The sequence below is a fragment of the Lethenteron reissneri genome, chromosome 70 (genome assembly GCF_015708825.2).
Source record: "Lethenteron reissneri isolate LAM-NWPU_2019-01 chromosome 70, ASM1570882v1, whole genome shotgun sequence".
NCBI classification, from domain to species: domain Eukaryota; kingdom Metazoa; phylum Chordata; class Hyperoartia; order Petromyzontiformes; family Petromyzontidae; genus Lethenteron; species Lethenteron reissneri.
The window spans coordinates 3,872,219-3,893,646 of record NC_083848.1 but is presented as its reverse complement, the minus strand read 5'-3'; the positions used below and the strand labels follow the sequence as shown (position 1 = coordinate 3,893,646).

Sequence of the window (21,428 nt, the reverse complement as noted above, 5' to 3'; positions counted from 1 at the left end):
TGTGAGTCTATGGGTCTCTATGTGAGTCAATGGGTCTCTGTGTGAGTCTGTGGGTCTCTGTGCGATTCTATGGAACTCTGTGAGAGTCTGTGGGTCTCTTTGTGAGTCTATGGGTCTCTATGTGAGTCAATGGGTCTCTGTATGAGTCTGTGGGTCTCTGTGTGATTCTATGGAACTCTGTGAGAGTCTGTGGGTCTCTATGTGAGTCAATAGGTCTCTGTGTGAGTCTGTGGGTCTCTGTGAGAGTCTGTGGGACTCTATGTGAGTCTGTGTGTCTCTGTGTGAGTCTGTGGGTCTCTGTGTCAGTCTATGGGTCTCTATGTGAGTCTATGGGTCTCTATGTGAGTCTATGGGTCTCTACTGAGTCTATGGGTCTCTGTGTGAGTCTGTGGGTCTCTGTGTAAATCTGTGGGTCTCTGTGAGAGTCTGTGGGTCTCTGTGGGAGTCTGTGGGTCTCTGTGTGAGTGTATGGGCTCACTCTGTGATGAGTCTGTGGGTCTCTGTGTGATGAGTCTGTGGGTTTCTGTGTGAGTCTGCGGGTCTCTGTGTGAGTCTATGGGTCTCTCTGTGTGATGAGTCTGTGGGTCTCTGTGTGAGTCTGCGGGTCTCTGTGTGAGTTTGTGGGTCTCTGTGTGAGTCTGCGGGTCTCTGTGTGAGTCTGTGGGTCTCTTTGTGAGTCTGTGGGTCTCTTTGTGAGTCTGTGGGTCTCTGTGTGAGTCTGTGGGTCTCTGTGTGAGTCTGTGGGTCTCTGTGAGAGTCTGTGGATCTCTGTGAGAGTCTGTGGTTCTCTGTGTGGGTCTGTGGGTCTCTATGTAAGTCTATGGGTCTTTGTGTGATGAGTCTGTGGGTCTCTGTGAGAGTCTGTGGGTCTCTGTGTGAGGCTGTGGGTCTCTGTGAGCGCCTGTGGGTCTCTGTGAGAGTCTGTGGGTCTCTGTGTGAGTCTATGGGTCTCTCTGTGATGAGTCTGTGGGTATCTTGTGAGTCTATGGGTCTCTCTGTGATGAGTCTGTGGGTCTCTGTGTGATGAGTCTGTGGGTTTCTGTGTGAGTCTGCGGGTCTCTGTGTGATGAGTCTGTGGGTCTCTGTGTGATGAGTCTGTGGGTCTCTGTGTGAGTCTGCGGGTCTCTGTATGAGTCTATGGGTCTCTCTGTGTGAGTCTGTGGGTCACGGTGTGAGTCTGTAATAAAGCTCGTTGAGGCGACTTCTGAAATTCGTCTTTTATTCAACTTATCTTACAGTTTACTTCACGCTGCTGATAGGCAGCATGAGAGGGACAGATATATAGAGAGAAACGCACTGCCACGTGGCAACTCGGAGCTCAGCTCCCGGGTGGCCTCCCCCCTCTGTTCGTTCCCGTTCTGACCACGTGTCGTTCGTCTCCACCCCTATTTAATACCCGGGTCACGTGGTACGTTTCCGCCAATCCTCGTTAGCCTGCATGGAATCTTCGAGGCTCCCTCGTCATCTCCCGGGACCACGCCCCTGACTCGTCTCCCCATTGGCTGTGGCCAAAGCCAGCAGAACCAATCCTTACAGCTGTCACCTCTCCATCACGTCAGGGCCATGCCCCTAGGCTTCCCCCCATTGGCTGTAAACCAGGACCGGCAGAGCCAATCACCATGACGAGTTGTGATACGTCAGTGAGCCGGATATATCCTCATATTACAAGTCTATGGATCTCTGTGTGAGTCTGTGGGTCTCTGTGTGAGTCTGTGGGTCTCTGTGTGAGTCTGCAGATCTCTGTGTGAGTCTGTGGGTCTCTGTGTGCATCTATGGGTCTCTGTGTGAGTTTGTGGGTCTCTGTGTGAGTCTATGGATCTCTGTGCGAGTCTGTGGGTCTCTGTGAGAGTCTGTGGCTCTCTGTGTGGTGGGTCGCGGTGTGAGTCTGTGGGTCTCTGTGTAAATCTGTGGGTCTCTGTGATTCTATGGAACTCTGTGAGAGTCTGCGGGTCTCTGTGTGAGTCTGTGGGTCTCTGTGTCAGTCTATGGGTCTCTATATGAGTCTATGGGTCTCTATGTGAGTCCATAGGTCTCTGTGTGAGTCTGTGGGTCTGTGTGTCAGTCTATGGGTCTCTATATGAGTCTATGGGTCTCTATGTGAGTCCAGAGGTCTCTGTGTGAGTCTGTGGGTCTCTGTGTCAGTCTATTGGTCTCTATGTGAGTCTATGGGTCTCTTTGTGAGTCCATAGGTATCTGTGTGAGTCTGTGGGTCTCTGTGAGTCTGTGGGTCTCTGTGTGAGTCTATGGGTCTCTATGTGAGTCAATGGGTCTCTGTGTGAGTCTGTGGGTCTCTGTGCGATTCTATGGAACTCTGTGAGAGTCTGTGGGTCTCTTTGTGAGTCTATGGGTCTCTATGTGAGTCAATGGGTCTCTGTATGAGTCTGTGGGTCTCTGTGTGATTCTATGGAACTCTGTGAGAGTCTGTGGGTCTCTATGTGAGTCAATAGGTCTCTGTGTGAGTCTGTGGGTCTCTGTGTCAGTCTATGGGTCTCTATGTGAGTCTATGGGTCTCTATGTGAGTCTATGGGTCTCTACTGAGTCTATGGGTCTCTGTGTGAGTCTGTGGGTCTCTGTGTAAATCTGTGGGTCTCTGTAATTATATGGAACTCTGTGAGAGTCTGTGGGTCTCTGTGTGAGTCTGTGGGTCTCTGTGTCAGTCTATGGGTCTCTATGTGAGTCTATGGGTCTCTATGTGAGTCCATAGGTCTCTGTGTGAGTCTGTGGGTCTCTGTGAGTCTGTGGGTCTCTGTGTGAGTCTATGGGTCTCTATGTGAGTCAATGGGTCTCTGTATGAGTCTGTGGGTCTCTGTGTGATTCTATGGAACTCTGTGAGAGTCTGTGGGTCTCTGCGTGAGTCTGTGGGTCTCTGTGTCAGTCTGTGGGTCTCTGTGTGAGTCTGTGGGTCTCTGTGTCAGCCTATGGGTCTCTATGTTAGTCTGTGGGTCTCTGTGTGGTGGGTCTCGGTGTGAGTCTATGGGTCTCTGTGTAAATCTGTGGGTCTCTGTGATTCTATGGAACTCTGTGAGAGTCTGTGGGTCTCTTTGTGAGTCTATCGGTCTCTATGTGAGTCAATGGGTCTCTGTATGAGTCTGTGGGTCTCTGTGTGATTCTATGAAACTCTGTGAGAGTCTGTGGGTCTCTATGTGAGTCAATAGGTCTCTGTGTGAGTCTGTGGGTCTCTGTGTCAGTCTATGGGTCTCTATGTGAGTCTATGGGTCTCTATGTGAGTCTATGGGTCTCTACTGAGTCTATGGGTCTCTGTGTGAGTCTGTGGGTCTCTGTGTAAATCTGTGGGTCTCTGTAATTATATGGAACTCTGTGAGAGTCTGTGGGTCTCTGTGTGAGTCTGTGGGTCTCTGTGTCAGTCTATGGGTCTCTATGTGAGTCTATGGGTCTCTATGTGAGTCCATAGGTCTCTGTGTGAGTCTGTGGGTCTCTGTGAGTCTGTGGGTCTCTGTGTGAGTCTATGGGTCTCTATGTGAGTCAATGGGTCTCTGTATGAGTCTGTGGGTCTCTGTGTGATTCTATGGAACTCTGTGAGAGTCTGTGGGTCTCTGTGTGAGTCTGTGGGTCTCTGTGTCAGTCTGTGGGTCTCTGTGTGAGTCTGTGGGTCTCTGTGTCAGCCTATGGGTCTCTATGTTAGTCTGTGGGTCTCTGTGTGGTGGGTCTCGGTGTGAGTCTATGGGTCTCTGTGTAAATCTGTGGGTCTCTGTGATTCTATGGAACTCTGTGAGAGTCTGTGGGTCTCTGTGTGAGTCTGTGGGTCTCTGTGTCAGTCTATGGGTCTCTATATGAGTCTATGGGTCTCTATGTGAGTCCATAGGTCTCTGTGTGAGTCTGTGGGTCTCTGTGTAAATCTGTGGGTCTCTGTAATTCTATGGAACTCTGTGAGAGTCTGTGGGTCTCTGTGTGAGTCTGTGGGTCTCTGTGTCAGTCTATGGGTCTCTATGTGAGTCTATGGGTCTCTATGTGAGTCCATAGGTCTCTGTGTGAGTCTGTGGGTCTCTGTGAGTCTGTGGGTCTCTGTGTGAGTCTATGGGTCTCTATGTGAGTCAATGGGTCTCTGTGTGAGTCTGTGGGTCTTTGTGCGATTCTATGGAACTCTGTGAGAGTCTGTGGGTCTCTGTGTGAGTCTGTGGGTCTCTGTGTCAGTCTGTGGGTCTCTGTGTGAGTCTGTGGGTCTCTGTGTCAGCCTATGGGTCTCTATGTGAGTCTGTGGGTCTCTGTGTGGTGGGTCTCGGTGTGAGTCTATGGGTCTCTGTGTGAATCTGTGGGTCTCTGTGAGTCTGTGGGTCTCTGTGTGAGTCTATGGGTCTCTATGTGAGTCAATAGGTCTCTGTGTGAGTCTGTGGGTCTCTGTGTCAGTCTATGGGTCTCTATGTGAGTCTATGGGTCTCTATGTGAGTCTATGGGTCTCTACGTGAGTCTATGGGTCTCTGTGTGAGTCTGTGGGTCTCTGTGTGATTCTATTGATATCTGTATAAGTCTGTGGGTCTCTGTGTGAGTCTGTGGGTCTCTGTGAGTCTGTGGGTCTCTGTGTCAGTCTGTGGGTCTCTGTGTGAGTCTGTGCTCTGTGTGAGTTGGCCTGTGTTGTGCCCGTCTGTGAAATCAAGAAGAGTTCCCTCTCCACGACGTGTCGCGGAAGTCGCCATGACATTGGTGCTGCTCGCGACTCGCTACGAACACCACGTGGCCCCACAGTCCGTGATGGGCTACTGCGAGGAACACCGGAGCATCAACAACCACCACCATGAAGCATCATGCCGTGGTTGATGATCCATGATAGAGGGGGGCAAGGGGGAGTTATTTTGGGTTACATCACGTGAGGCATAAATGTAGTTTCGGATGATCCTGGTAGCTACTACATATGTGCTACTACATATGTACTACTACATATATGTACTCCTACATATGTAGTAGTACATATTTGTAGTAGCTACTACATATATGTACTACTATGTAGTACACATATTTAGTGGCACATATGTAGTAGTACATATGTCGTAGTACATATTACATATGTACTACTACATATGTAGTAGTAGCTACGGGCCCAGAACTTTCAAAGGCCCCGTGCTTAACGCTTTCAAGCTATCAATTCCGGTATAGTGATTCTGCACTTGCTCTATTACCAGGGGCGGTTTCTTCATTAGGGCGATTGGGCGACGCACCACCAAAGTGTGAAAGGGACTTTTTCAATCACATTCACAATGTCATTCAACCAGAGTTACGCTAGCCGTCACTGTGCCTCTGGATATAGTCCAATCAGCGTCATGTCACGTTCTGTGGAGTACCGCCTCTTTTTGGGCGATTTCACTCCGGCTGAGAATCGCCCAAAGTGTTCCCATAGACTTACATTCAAAGATGTTTTTTTTCGAACGGCAGGCGCTGCAATGCATTCTCTATGGGTTCCGGGAGGGCTCGCACTAACGTGCTTACGTCATCATACATAAGCACGTTTCAGTCAACAATATTATTTGTCGCCACCTAGTGGAATATTTAATAAAAGAAACTATCTGAGTGGATTGAAAATACATTTACTGGTCAAAAACCTTGTCAAACTCCATTTGAGCTTGAATTTTGGTAAAATGTTAATTAACGTAATAACACACACACACAAATCATCGCTGTCGGACGGAAGCCTTGTATGTCCAAAACTGTTACTTTTCAGGAAACGAAAGAAAACCTGTTTTTTCCCCAAAATAATTTCCAAGCTCTTTTAATGCTTTTCATTGGTTAAATATTTGTAAAACACATTGACAGATGTAAAGGGTGACCAATAGCATTAATTTTTGAAAAATATGGAGATATAAAATATGGATTCTGCCTGATACATTGTTGCTGTCGGGATGGAAACCTTGTATCTCCATATTTATATTATAATAAATAATTTATTTTATAACTAAAATAAATGTATTTCTTTTGTCAGGTCTGCGACACAATCTTGGTCCACACCAAAGAAAGGTTCTCCTTTACCGACCACCTTGTAAGTGCCACGCTGCTACAAGGAGAGATGTTTCAACAGCATGGCCATACATTCCCTGTTGAGGCTCTGAACATCACTGTCAGGGCATACCCAATGTTAACTAAGGCGAAGCTGAAGACTGAACTGTCTCTCATTTATGAGAGTCCAGAATTCAAGGGCTGCTGTGGTGCACTGGCGCTGTACCAGGTTTTGCTGAAGTACAACCTTCAGGATACTTTTTCAGAGACTGTTGCTCTGTTGAACATCCTCATAACCACTCCCATGACAACTGCTGAAGCTGAGAGGTGTCCATATTTTATATCTCCATATTTTTTCAAGAATTAATGCTATTGGTCACCCTTTACATCTGCCAATGTGTTTTACAACCTTAAAGAGAAGCAAGACATTCCTGAGAAATGTAATGGGACAGGAACGTCTGAATGCGCTGGCTATGCTTTCCATGGAGAGGGAACTAGTCAGGAACACGCCTGCTTTCAATGAGAGAGTCATTGATCACTTTGCTACTTTGAAAGAGAGAAGAGCAACATTTCAGTATAAGTAAGCAGTGTATTAAGCGAGTAATGTGATGTAAGCAGTGTAATAATAGTGAGTATAGAAACAAACAAGGAGATGTATTGTAAGAGTCACTTTATTTTTCATTAATATGAAAGAAGTGAAGTTGCCTTTACATGCTTAAGCTGTTAATTTATCCATTGCATGGGTGGAGCTTATCCTTATCAATCATCCAAACATTTGCCCCCCCTGAGAGATTTTGCAGGAGCCGCCACTGTCTATTACTATAGTACTGGGTGTCTAAGCTCTTTGGTTGTTTCGGTAAAGTCACGTAGTTAGAAATAAAATAAAACAAATCACGACGTTTCGATCGCAAAACAAGGTTGGGTGTCTAAGGTTAGCGATTTGTCGTACTATCTGGCTGTATAGCAAATGAAAAAAATACAATTACTTTACTGTGCAAGTGAAACATTTTACATGTTTTAATACTTACGTGGTTTTTTTTTATTTAGGGCCGCTTTCTAACATCATGCTACAGGCTCCGCACTATCTTCGCCCGGCACTGCATGAGTGCCGTGTCGTTGAAGGCCGCCACCACCCGACACGGCCAATTGTCGCGTAAACGAAACTTGCCCAGATCGGTTCGATTCGGGACCGTTTCTCCGGTATCAAAGTATCAAAACAAATTCAAATCATAGGTCAGTTTAACACGGGGGCTTTCGCGACCAATGTTTTACCTATTCGGGCAGTAATACAACAGGAGTTGTGTTAAGAAGTTCAAACACGAAATCGATTCTATATTTTGCAAGGAATGAAATGACTACGTTCACCACACACACTTAATGCTCGTGGTGAACAAGCAAACAGAACACGCCGTGATAATAGTCTGCAGCCGTTGCCTTTGGAGCTGATCGTCCTCCACCAGAGACATCGGCAGCCTTCTTTATGGGCCAAGTCTCACCGCCAGCGTCAGACCAGAGAACAACTCAAAACGGCGACCAGTACAAGGGCAATGTCACGCGTATCGGAGCATTTCTAATGAAAACCACCACCACCACGCACGGCTGGCTTGCCGTCAAACGAACCTCTGGCATCTCCCGAGAGGAGAGAGAGAAAGAGATATGGAGAGAGAGATATGCAGAGAGAGACAGAGTAATCCTCTTGAATTGCTCGCCACCATCAACCACCTTCACCATCGTCGACAAATCCATCACCACCACCATCATCGAAGGTAATAAGACGACAACATTGTTCTTAATAATTTATTGTGTATTGTCTGAGAGTCATTGCAAGTTAAACAATCGCCATTTGTCCGCCCCCCCGGCCGCCACCTCTGTGTTTGCTAGTACCAGGGCACGTGGGGTCACGTTCTCATAGAGACCCACAGAGACCCACAGAGACTCATACTCATAGAGACCCACAGAGACTCATACTCATAGAGACCCATACACATAGAGACCCACAGAGACCCATACTCATTGAGACCCACAGAGACTCATACTCATAGAGACCCACAGAGACCCACAGAGACCCATACTCATAGAGACCCACAGAGACTCATACTTTAGAGACCCACAGAGACCCACAGAGACTCATACTCATAGAGACCCACAGAGACCCATACTCATAGAGACCCACAGAGACCCACAGAGACTCATACTCATAGAGACCCACAGAGACCCATACTCATAGAGACCCACAGATACCCACAGAGACTCATACTCATAGAGACCCACAGAGACTCATACTCATAGAGACCCACAGAGACCCACAGAGACTCATACTCATAGAGACCCACAGAGACCCATACTCATAGAGACCCACAGAGACCCACAGAGACTCATACTCATAGAGACCCACAGAGACTCATACTCATAGAGACCCACAGAGACTCATACTCATAGAGACCCACAGAGACCCAGAGGAGCTGTGCGGAACGGAGAGACAGACAGAGCCGAGGTTCCCTGTAAAATAAGAAACTATGAACTAGTGTGTGTGTGCGTGTGTGTGTGTGCGTGCGTGTGTGTGTGTGTACGTGTGTGTGTGTGTACGTGTGTGTGTGCGTGTTAGCCGGTGTAAGGCCCCGCTGGGCTGCTGTGTAGCTCTTAGAAGTGACCATCTGGTCATCACAGATGACAGCTGCTCAACCAAGTGGTAGATTGTCATCATCATCATCGTCAATCATTATCATCAATCATCATCAATCATCATCATCAATCATCATCATCGTCATCATCATCATCGTCATCATCATCGTCATCATCGTCATCGTCATCATCATCATGGTCGTGTGGGAATTCATAGCCCCAGCCAAATTACTCTGATTGTGTAGAGACATTGATTCTAAATGTGTGGAGTGGGGGGAACAGGATGACTCGGAGAACAATCCACGCTGTGACCACCACGGGGAGAGAGGCGCAGACTCCAAATATACAGCAGCAGCAGCAGGCATCGAACCCACGACCTCCTGTACACCAGGCGAGGTAGTTAACATCTCACCCACTCACTCAGGCATCGTCAGGGTCCGGGATGGAACCCACGACCTCCTGTGTACGAGGCGAGGTAGTTAACATCTCACCCACTCACTCAGGCATCGTCAGGGTCCGGGATGGAACCCACGACCTCCTGTGTACCAGGCGAGGTAGTTAACATCTCACCCACTCACTCAGGCATCGTCAGGGTCCGGGATGGAACCCACGACCTCCTGTGTACCAGGCGAGGTAGTTAACATCTCACCCACTCACTCAGGCATCGTCAGGGTCCGGGATGGAACCCACGACCTTCTGTGTACCAGGCGAGGTAGTTAACATCTCACCCACTCACTCAGGCATCGTCAGGGTCCGGGATGGAACCCACAACCTCCTGTGTACCAGGCGAGGTAGTTAACATCTCACCCACTCACTCAGGCATCGTCAGGGTCCGGGATCGAACCCACGACCTCCTGTGTACCAGGTGAGGTAGTTAACATCTCCTGGCCACCGTGATGATGATGAGAGAGAGAAATGCAAACTCCAAATATACAGCAGCAGGCATCGTCAGGGTCGGGATTAAACCCACGACCTCCTGTGTACCAGGCGAGGTAGTTAACATCCCTTAGTCACCGTGAAAAAATGAGAGAGATATTTACTGCAAAATAATTTAAAATAAATAATTAAATTCTATGGCCCAATTAATGGGGGGGGGCACAAGACATCTGGACCCACCCTGTTCTGTCTGCTGTTCTCTTTCTAACGCTGCGCGTTGTGTTCGCAGCGCCAATGGGGTACACGACGCGTCGAGCGGTGATCGTGTCGCGCGATGGCGACTCCCTGCGTGCCAGGCGAGGGAGTCACCATCTCCTGGCCCACCGCTAAGCGCCCACTCCCTCCCTCCTCAGCCCCGCCCCCCACCCCGAGCCCCCCCCGGCCCCCCGTCCCGCCAGCAGCTGATCCATCTCGGCCGGGTCGACCGCGGGCAGCGGTTGCCGCCAGTAGGTGGCGGTGCCGAAGTCGTGGGGGGCGGAGGCGGCGATCCGCGGAGTCGAGTGGGGGGCACGGCCTGGGAGCACGGGGGGAGGGGGGGGAGATTGGGGGGGGGTAGTCCCTTGGTGGGGGTCGCCTGTAGGGAGAGGGGCAGGAAGGGAGAGAGAGAGAGAGAGGCATCCAGACACAGAGGGACAGACAGAGATGGAGAGATACACAACAACAACAACCGCCATTCGCCACTAAGTGGCGGTGACGTCACCACGACGCTTGTGCCAGGCCACGTGCACCTTGAGGCCACGTGAAATGTCGAACGCCCGCTGGCAGGAGGTCATGGGGCAGACCCAGCAGGTGCCACAGGTCGACTGACTGAGACGACTGGCTGATGCACCACCTGTGCCAACTCACTGTGCTTTAGCTACCCGGCGCTCCGCTCGTTGTTATGAGCGTCGCTCCTCCGCCCTCCGTTCAACTGCCTCCACAGAGGCCGATCTTGACACCGCTGGTACCAGTCATTGGCAAGTCCACTCAGCTCCACATCCTCCCGTACCACATCACTCCATCTCGTCTCTAGCCCGTATCACACCCGTATAGCCCCCTCGAGCCGAACAAAAGCTGTTTAGGCATGCGGTGGGTGGGCATGCAGGCTACATGACCCAGCCAACGCAGCCTTGCCTGCCGGAGGAGCTCACCGATGGGACTTTGTCCAGATCTTTCAAGGATTTGTGAGCTCCTCACACAATCCAGCCTGGTTAAACCCAGGATGGATCGATCGTAGGCAGGCCAGCCTAAATGTTTCTAACCAGCGAAGATGTTCCATTAGTGGGGTCCACGTTTTGCAAGCGTAGAGAAGGAAAGGAATTACTGTGGCCGAGAAGACCTGAAGCTTCGTGCGGAGCGACAGACCAGGTAGCTTCCACACAGCATTACGCAACCGATGAAATGATTATGCCACTCAACTGATTCGGAGTGAGACCTCTGCTGTCAAACCAGAGCCGGTCATGATTACACTGCCCAGGTATGGGGAACTCTCCACTCTCTCCACTACTGCCCCATCACCGATTGGGAGTTGTGGGGGTGGAGTGTCCGATGGTACAAAATACCCAGGCAGGTGCTTAGTTTTGGTGGGGCTGATGATAAGGCCCCACCTCTTAGTGACATGCTCCAGGTTCAGCAGCAGCATTTCTAACCCCTCCTCTGAGTGAGCAGCAATTACCAGATCATCGGCATACGTAACAGGGTTGACAAATAGGGAGCCATCCATTGACCGTACCCAGGAATCTATCAGCCTCCCATTGTATCTGTAACAGATGGAAATTCCTCCGGTACAGCAAATGATGGCTTCACAAACTACGTTGTCGAAATAGATGTTAAATAATGTGGGAGCCAGAGGAGATCCATGTCGCACCCCAAGGTGAAAAGGGAATTGCTCCGACTCCCAGCCATGTAGTTTTACCCGGGCCCACTCACCATCATGAAGGTCCTTAATGATTGTGAACAGAGAATCAGGGACTGCAAAAGCACGAAGAACAACCCAGAGCCCAGGCCTACTGATTGTATCATCGGCCTTGACCAGGTCAATAAAGCAGAGATGTAGGTCTTGTTGGGATTTCCTACACCTCTGCTGTAACAGACGGACAGAAAATATGGCATCTGTGCAGGACCGCCTTTTCCTGAAACCGCATTGGGGCTCCGCAAGCCTCTCCTCAGCGTACCTAGCAAGGCAATGTTGAATAATCCTTGCCAGGGCCTTTCCCGGCACACTCAGGAGTGAGATGCCCCTGTAGTTGTTACAGTCTGTGCGGTCCCCCTTCTTAAAGAGGACCACCAGGACATCCTTCCAGTCCTGCGGAACCCATCCAGTGGTCCAGACTGTTGTTTTGATGTCATGTAGAGCAGTCTGTGGACAAACGCCACCCTCCCTCAGCATTTTGCTTGAGAGATCATCTCTGCCCGGTGCCTTTTCCTGGTCTCAGACTCTGGATCACCTTAAGTACTTCCTCAACAGATGGCACCTCAGCAAGCCACTCACAAGGGGTGAAAACTTCTTCCAACGTTTGATGCACCGCAGCCTCAGAAGGGTCATCCCCACTTTGCCCCATGTTTTCCAAAAACCTCACAGACGTGTTCCTGGTGGTCAGAGATTGGATCACCATTTTTTCCCCTAATGATGGTGATAGGGGTGGCGCTGCAGGTTACTTTTGTTGATGGATATAAATAGCGATTTGTGATCGCGGGCCACTGAGGCAGACTCCATCTCCTCAGCAACCCGCAACCACCACCCATCCTTGCAGCGCCTCACGGCTCTCCGAACCTCCGAGCGAAGGCTGCGGTAAGCCTCCTCATTCTCTGACGTGGGATGCTGTAGACGATGAGAGTGGGCCTGTCGCTTTTCCTCAGCCAGCCTGAACACCTCCTCTGTCAGCCAGGGTCTCTGGGGAGGTTTGGACCGTGTACCCTAAGCAGTCATTGCAGCTACATGAGCCACAATCCTAAACCTCGCCCATCTCCCCTCGACATCAAGACTGGGGGATGATGCCAACCCCAGCCGCAAGTGATGATGAAATTCTCGCTTTCAACTTTCATCAGCTACCTGAGACCATGCCACTATGGGTTTGAATGGGGTCCTGGGTGTACACCCACCACCGGAGTGGAAGAATGGCAGGCGCATCTTACAGATGACAAGTCGATGGTCAGTGGGCAGATCAGCTCCACGGTAGGTCCTGGTGTCAAAGACATGGGCCCGCATCTGCTGTTTCATCACTATATAATCCAGCAAATGTTCTTGCTTGGACCCGGCATGCATCCATGACGTTTCGTGGATATGCCGATGCCAGAACAGCGTGTTGGTAATTACAAGCCCATGGGCTGCACAACAATTCTAGCAGCCTCCTACCGTTGTTATTGTGCTGATAAGAGAGAGACACGCAAACTCCAAATATACAGCAGCAGGCGTCAGGGTCGGAATCGAACCCACGACCTCCTGTACACCAGGCGAGGTAGTCAACATCTCATAGCCACTATGATGATGATGATGAGAAAGAGAGATGCAAACTCCAAATATACAGCAGCAGGCATCGTCAGGGTCGGTATTGAACCCACGACCTCCTGTACACCAGGCGAGGTAGTGAACATCTCCTAGCCACCGCTCCCCACACAAACTCTCTCTGTCACACACTCCCACCCTCCCTCCCTCTCACTGATTGTCTGGAGGTCGTCGGAGCCGATCTCCGGGAGCGGCAGCTTCCAGAAGTGCAGAGAGTTGAACTGCAGCAGCAATGCCTCCTCGTGCATGGCTCTGTAGGCAGCAGCATCATCAGCAGAAGCATCATCAGCACCATCAGTATGATCAGCATGATCAGCATGATCAGCATCATCAGCATCAGCACCATCAGCATCATCAGCATCAGCACCATCAGCACCATCATCAGCACCATCATCAGCATCATCAGCACGATCAGCACCATCATCAGCAGCAGCACCATCATCATCAGCAACATCATCAGCATCAGCACCATTATCTTCAGAATCATCACCACCATCAGCACCATCATCACCACCATCAGCACCATCATCACCACCATCAGCACCATCACCACCATCATCAGCACCACCTTCGGCACCATCACCACCCTCATCAGCATCATCAGCACCATCATCATCACCACCATCAGCATCATCACCACCATCAGCATCATCAGCACCATCTCCACCATCATCAGCACCATCAGCACCATCATCAACACCATCATCAGCACCACCTTCGGCACCATCACCACCATCATCAGCATCATCAGCTTCATCATCATCACCACCATCAGCATCATCACCACCATCAGCATCATCACCACCATCATCACCACCATCTCCACCATCATCAGCACCATCAGCACCATCATCAGCACCATCAGCATCATCATCATCAGCAGCAGTGGCCTGGCGCGGTTCGTCCACTAGGGGGCGATGGGGCGCCCTCCCACCGAGCGCCGTGAACACGAGACGACGATTTCTCTCCTAAAGACTCCTTGCCATCAATAGACAGACAATAGACAATAGACAGACAATAGACAATAGACATACAATAGATAGACAATAGACAGACAATAGACATAAAATAGATAGACAATAGACAATAGATAGACAATAGACATACAATAGACAATAGACATAAAATAGATAGACAATAGACAATAGATAGACAATAGACATACAATATATAGACAATAGACAGACAATAGACAATAGACATAAAATAGATAGACAATAGACAATAGACAGACAATAGACAATAGACATACAATATATAGACAATAGACAGACAATAGACAATAAATAGACAATAGATAGACAATAGATAGACAATAGACAATAGATAGACAATAGACAATAGACAGACAATAGACACTAAACAATAGACAGACAATAGATAGACAATAGACAGACAATAGACAATAGATAGACAATAGATAGACAATAGACAATAGACAGACAATAGACAATAGACATAAAATAGATAGACAATAGATAGACAATAGATAGACAATAGATAGACAATAGACAATAGACAGACAATAAACAATAGACAGACAATAAACAGACAATAGACAGACAATAGACAATAAATAGACAATAGATAGACAATAGATAGACAATAGACAATAGATAGACAATAGACAATAGACAGACAATAGACACTAGAAAATAGACAGACAATAGATAGACAATAGACAGACAATAGACAGACAATAGACAATAGATAGACAATAGATAGACAATAGACAATAGATAGACAATAGATAGACAATAGACAATAGATAGACAATAGACAGACAATAGATAGACAATAGACAATAGATAGACAATAGATAGACAATAGACAATAGATAGACAATAGATAGACAATAGACAATAGATAGACAATAGATAGACAATAGACAATAGATAGACAATAGACAATAGACAGACAATAGATAGACAATAGACAATAGACAGACAATAGATAGACAATAGACAATAGATAGACAATAGATAGACAATAGACAATAGATAGACAATAGACAATAGACAGACAATAGACAATAGATAGACAATAGATAGACAATAGACAATAGATAGACAATAGACAGACAATAGATAGACAATAGACAGACAATAGATAGACAATAGACAATAGATAGACAATAGATAGACAATAGACAATAGATAGACAATAGACAATAGATAGACAATAGACAATAGATAGACAATAGATAGACAATAGACACTAGACAATATACAATAGATAGACAATAGACAATAGATAGACAATAGATAGACAATAGATAGACAATGGACAATAGATAGACAATAGACAATAGATAGACAATAGATAGACAATAGATTTACATTAGATAGACAATAGACAATAGACAGACACTAGACAATAGATAGACAATAGACAATAGATAGACAATAGACACTAGACAATAGATAGACAATAGACAGACAATAGACAGACAATAGACAATAGATAGACAATAGATAGACAATAGACAATAGATAGACAATAGATAGACAATAGATAGACAATAGACAATACATAGACAATAGACAATAGATAGACAATAGACAATAGACAGACAATAGACAATAGATAGACAATAGACACTAGACAATAGACAATAGATAGACAATAGACAATAGATAGACAATAGACAATAGAGAGACAATAGACAATAGACACTAGACAATAGACAATAGATAGACAATAGACAATAGATTTACATTAGATAGACAATAGACAATAGACAGACAATAGACAATAGATAGACAATAGACACTAGACAATAGACAATAGATAGACAATAGACAATAGATAGACAATAGACAATAGAGAGACAATAGACGACAGACAATAGACAATAGATAGACAATAGATAGACAATAGACAATAGATAGACAATAGACAGACAATAGATAGACAATAGACAGACAATAGACAGACAATAGACAATAGATAGACAATAGACAATAGATAGACAATAGACAATAGATAGACAATAGACAATAGACAGACAATAGATAGACAATAGACAATAGATAGACAATAGACAATAGACAGACAATAGACAATAGATAGACAATAGACAATAGATAGACAATAGACAATAGATAGACAATAGATAGACAATAGATAGACAATGGACAATAGATAGAAAATAGACAATAGATAGACAATAGATAGACACTAGACAATAGATAGACAATAGACAATAGATAGACAATAGACAGACAATAGACAATAGATAGACAATATATAGACAATAGACAATAGATAGACAATAGACAATAGATAGACAATAGATAGACAATAGATAGACAATAGACAATACATAGACAATAGATAGACAATAGATAGACAATAGACAATAGATAGACAATAGACACTAGACAATAGACAATAGATAGACAATAGACAATAGACAATATATAGACAATAGACAATAGATAGACAATAGACAATAGACACTAGACAATAGACAATAGATAGACAATATACAATAGATAGACAATAGACACTAGATAGACAATAGACAATAGATAGACAATAGACACTAGACAATAGACAATAGATAGACAATAGACACTAGACAATAGACAATAGATAGACAATAGACAATAGACAGACAATAGACAATAGATAGACAATAGACAATAGATAGACACTAGACAATAGATAGACAATAGACAATACATAATAGACAATAGATAGACAAGAGACAATAGACACTAGACAATATACAATATATAGACAATAGATAGACACTAGACAATAGATAGACAATAGACAATAGATAGACACTAGACAATAGATAGACACTAGACAATAGATAGACAATAGATAGACAATAGATAGACAATATACAATAGATAGACAATAGACACTAGATAGACAATAGACAATAGATAGACACTAGACAATAGATAGACACTAGACAATAGATAGACAATATACAATAGATAGACACTAGACAATAGATAGACACTAGACAATAGATAGACAATAGATAGACAATAGATAGACAATATACAATAGATAGACAATAGACACTAGATAGACAATAGACAATAGATAGACAATATACAATATATAGACAATAGACAATAAATAGACAATAGACAATAGACAATAGATAGACAAGAGACAATAGACACTAGATAGACAATAGACAATAGATAGACAATATACAATAGATAGACAATATACAATAGATAGACAATAGACAATAGATAGACAATAGACAATAGACACTAGACAATAGACACTAGACAATAGACAATATATAGACAATAGACAATATATAGACAATAGACAATAGATAGACAATAGACAATAGATAGACACTAGACAATAAACATTAAATAGACAATAGACAATAGATAGACAATAGACAATAGATAGACAATAGACAATAGATAGACAATAGACAATAGATAGACAATAGACAATAGACACTAGACAATAGACAATATATAGATAATAGACAATAGATAGACAATAGACAATACATTATAGACAACAGATAGACAATAGACAATAGATAGACAATAGACACTAGACAATAGACAATATATAGACAATAGACAATAAATAGACAATAGGCAATAGATAGACAATAGACAATAGACAGACAATAGACAATAGATAGACACTAGTTAGACAATAGATAGACAATAGATAGACAATATACAATAGATAGACACTAGACAATAGATAGACACTAGACAATAGACAATAGATAGACAATAGATAGACAATAGATAGACAATATGCAATAGATAGACAATAGTTAGACAATAGATAGACAATAGATAGACAATATACAATAGATAGACACTAGACAATAGATAGACACTAGACAATAGACAATAGATAGACAATAGATAGACAATAGATAGACAATATGCAATAGATAGACACTAGACAATAGATAGACACTAGACAATAGATAGACAATAGACAATAGATAGACAATAGATAGACAATAAATAGACAATAGATAGACAATATACAATAGATAGACACTAGACAATAGATAGACACTAGACAATAGATAGACAATAGACAATAGATAGACAATAGATAGACAATATACAATAGATAGACACTAGACAATAGATAGACAATAGACAATAGATAGACAATAGACAATAGATAGACAATAGACAATAGATAGACAATAGACAATAGACACTAGACAATAGACAATATATAGATAATAGAAAATAGATAGACAATAGACAATACATTATAGACAACAGATAGACAATAGACAATAGATAGACAATAGACACTAGACAATAGACAATATATAGACAATAGACAATAAATAGACAATAGGCAATAGATAGACAATAGACAATAGACAGACAATAGACAATAGATAGACACTAGTTAGACAATAGATAGACAATAGATAGACAATATACAATAGATAGACACTAGACAATAGATAGACACTAGACAATAGACAATAGATAGACAATAGATAGACAATAGATAGACAATATGCAATAGATAGACAATAGTTAGACAATAGATAGACAATAGATAGACAATATACAATAGATAGACACTAGACAATAGATAGACACTAGACAATAGACAATAGATAGACAATAGATAGACAATATGCAATAGATAGACACTAGACAATAGATAGACACTAGACAATAGATAGACAATAGACAATAGATAGACAATAGACAATAAATAGACAATAGATAGACAATATACAATAGATAGACACTAGACAATAGATAGACACTAGACAATAGATAGACAATAGACAATAGATAGACAATAGATAGACAATATACAATAGATAGACACTAGACAATAGATAGACAATAGACAATAGATAGACAATAGACAATAGATAGACAATAGACAATAGATAGACAATAGACAATAGACACTAGACAATAGACACTAGACAATAGACAATAGATAGACAATAGACAATAGATAGACAATAGACAATATATAGATAATAGACAATAGATAGACAATAGACAATACATTATAGACAACAGATAGACAATAGACAATAGATAGACAATAGACACTAGACAATAGACAATATATAGACAATAGACAATAAATAGACAATAGGCAATAGATAGACAATAGACAATAGACAGACAATAGACAATAGATAGACACTAGTTAGACAATAGATAGACAATAGATAGACAATATACAATAGATAGACACTAGACAATAGATAGACACTAGACAATAGACAATAGATAGACAATAGATAGACAATAGATAGACAATAGATAGACAATATACAATAGATAGACACTAGACAATAGATAGACACTAGACAATAGACAATAGATAGACAATAGATAGACAATAGATAGACAATATGCAATAGATAGACACTAGACAATAGATAGACACTAGACAATAGATAGACAATAGACAATAGATAGACAATAGATAGACAATAAATAGACAATAGATAGACAATATACAATAGATAGACACTAGACAATAGATAGACACTAGACAATAGATAGACAATAGACAATAGATAGACAATAGATAGACAATATACAATAGATAGACACTAGACAATAGATAGACAATAGACAATAGATAGACAATAGACAATAGATAGACAATAGACAATAGATAGACAATAGATAGACAATATACAATAGATAGACAATAGATAGACAATATACAATAGATAGACACTAGACAATAGATAGACAATAGACAATAGATAGACAATAGATAGACAATATACAATAGATAGACACTAGACAATACATAGACACTAGACAATAGATAGACAATCGACAATAGATAGACAATAGATAGACAATATACAATAGATAGACACTAGACAATAGACAATAGATAGACAATAGACAATAGATAGACAATAGACACTAGACAATAGACAATATATAGACAACAGACAATAGATAGACAATAGACAATAGATAGACACTAGACAATAGACAATAAATAGACAATAGACAATAGATAGACAATAGACAATAAATAGACAATAGGCAATAGATAGACAATAGACAATAGACAAGAGACAATAGACACTAGACAATAGACAATAGACAATAGATAGACACTAGACAATAGATAGACAATAGACAATACATAATAGACAATAGATAGACAAGAGACAATAGACACTAGACAATAGATAGACAAGAGACAATAGACACTAGACAATAGATAGACAATAAACCATAGACACTAGACAATAGAAAGACAATAGACAATAGATAGACAATAGTTAGACAATAGATAGACAATATACAATAGATAGACACTGGACAATAGATAGACACTAGACAATAGATAGACAATAGACAATATATAGACAATAGATAGACAATAGATAGACAATATACAATAGATAAACACTAGACAATAGATAGACACTAGATAATACATAGACAATAGACAATAGATAGACAATAGATAGACAATAGATAGACAATAGACAATAGATAGACAATAGACAATAGATAGACACTAGACAATAGATAGACACTAGACAATAGATAGACACTAGACAATAGACAGACACTAGACAATAGATAGACAATAGACAATATATAGACAATAGATAGACAATAGATAGACAACATACAATAGATAGACACTAGACAATAGATAGACACTAGACAATAGACAGACAATAGACAATATATAGACAATAGATAGACAATAGATAGACAACATACAATAGATAGACACTAGACAATAGATAGACACTAGACAATAGATAGACAATAGACAATATATAGACAATAGATAGACAATAGATAGACAACATACAATAGATAGACACTAGACAATAGACAGACACTAGACAATAGACAATAGATAGACAATAGACAATAGATAGGCAATAGATAAACAATATACAATAGATAGACAATATACAATAGATAGACACTAGACAATAGATAGACACTAGACAATAGATAGACAATAGACAATATATAGACAATAGATAGACAATAGATAGACAACATACAATAGATAGACACTAGACAATAGATAGACACTAGACAATAGACAGACAATAGACAATATATAGACAAGAAACAATAAACAATAGATAGACAATGGACAATAGATAGACACTAGACAATAGACAGAGACTAGACAATAGATAGACAATAGACAGACAATAGTTAGACAATAGACTAGACAATAGATAGACAATAGACAGACAATAGTTAGACAATAGACAGACACTAGATAGACAATAGACAATAGACGATGCCACCCACCGCTGTTGAGGCGTCGCGCTGAGCCAGAAGCGGCAGCTGAGCGGCGCTCACTGCAGAAGTGGGCGTCGTCTCAGTGGGCGGGGCCAGGTCTGAGTGGGCGGGGCCGGGTCTGAGTGGGCGGGGCCGGGTCTTAGTGGGCGGGGCCACGTCTCAGTGGGCGGGGT

General features: G+C 43.1%; 1 long non-coding RNA gene across 1 annotated transcript; it reads right to left on the bottom strand.

Moving 5' to 3' along the window:
• Nucleotides 1-8,707: 8,707 nt before the first annotated feature.
• On the bottom strand, nt 8,708-21,346 carry LOC133360957 (uncharacterized). Its single transcript, XR_009757321.1, has 3 exons — nt 21,265-21,346; nt 13,140-13,237; nt 8,708-10,075 (listed from the first exon to the last, which is right to left on the bottom strand). It is a non-coding gene; the product is annotated as an uncharacterized LOC133360957 (long non-coding RNA).
• Between the last annotated feature and the right edge of the window lie 82 nt (nt 21,347-21,428).